Here is a 1,607-nt window from a genome sequence, read left to right on the forward strand (position 1 = left end):
AATCTGGTACCGAGTCAAGAAGCTGGGCCAGTATGGTTCACAAAACCAACACAGGCCATAGCTCTTTTCTCAACCGATGACGTCGACCAAGGACCGCAAACCTATGGTGTCTTACCCATAGACAGGTCCGACGACTCAGAAAGGGATTCGTTGGAGCTCCCCAAAGAGCAAGAACCCTTATCAGTCTCATCACAGATTGAACAGGTGGTCGCTCAAGCCGACGCTCTGACATCTGATGAAGAAAGGGACAAACTTCGCCAAGTTCTTTTAAAATATGAAAAGTCATTTTCAACTGACCCAGACATCATCCAACTTCAGAAGTTGGATCCTGCAATTAACTCGATGATACTGTATCTGACTGACCCAGACAAATACACTCCATCGAAAGGCGAACTGGATTCCAATCTCTTGGACCTTAAAGTCCTCTTTCAGCTGCGCAAACAGTTAAAACTACTCAAGGACAACCTAACTTTAGCTCATGGAGCGACATCCTCACCCGTGTTCGCGGTCCCCCATGACCGAAGGGGGGTGACGTCAGTTAGGGTAATGTTACCAGACGCGATAACGTGATTGAATCTGACAACTAAGGTGAGGTGAAGCAGTGAAACGATGTTTCTAGTTGCTTAATCACTACTTTTGTCAATGTTGAAACGTTGTTTTACTGGTTGCTTAGTCACTGTTTTTGTCGATGTTGAGACATTGTTTATTTGGTTTTGATATTTGTTTCTGAGGTAAGAATGAGTGTTGTATGTATTTTAGTTGGAGACTGTAAAGGACTTTGACTATGCCAACATGCAGTTCACTCGTTAAAACCTAATCTTTGCGGAGTCAATGTAGATTAATGCTACCTTAAGTACCATAATCTACATTGGTCTCACAACGCTTAAGCCGAACCTACTCGAACAATTCTATTAGGGGGGATAGCTAATTCTTTTTGATGAGTCTCGCCATAGACTCCAAAAACATTTATGGGGAAACCAAACACCCAATCTCAAGTCGTTCGTCTAAAAGGCAACAGACAAGTAAACCAACTATAGTGGCCATGTAAGTCTAACATAGACAAAGTTAGCGATAGTGGTATAGTTGGAACACCCTTCTATAGGTATAGACCCCTATAACTACCCTTTTCAGCATGTTCCACCCCTTAACTGGTAGCTGTAGCTGTTCCCAATCATAATAGCTTACACACCAGGTGCATATAGGTTAAGGTCTTGGGTAAAATCCCACTCATAAGCCCAACTAAAACCACTTAATTGCATGACACATAGAACCAGAACGGCACCGACTGGACGTCACCAGCGACAACCTTCGCTGGAGGAGACCTGCAATCCTGACGTTGGTTTCCAACCTGCATCCAGTGGCCGCATCTTCAGTTCAATCAAGGGAACCCCTCTGTATGCTGATCAATCAACACCTCCATTCGTTGTGGATTTATCGTTGTGGATTATATGACTTTTTCCAATGGATTACAGACTTTGTTTCCAAGGGGTTAAAGCATTGCTACAATGGAATTACCAACAACATTATGGAATTACCAACAACATTATGGAATTACCTAAACCGTTGTGGGATTACCTTCTTTGACTTTTGTTTTCCTCTTGCTGGAT

This window comes from Nematolebias whitei, chromosome 1, assembly GCF_014905685.2.
Source record: "Nematolebias whitei isolate Nwh7 chromosome 1, NemWhi1, whole genome shotgun sequence".
Lineage (NCBI taxonomy): Eukaryota > Metazoa > Chordata > Actinopteri > Cyprinodontiformes > Rivulidae > Nematolebias > Nematolebias whitei.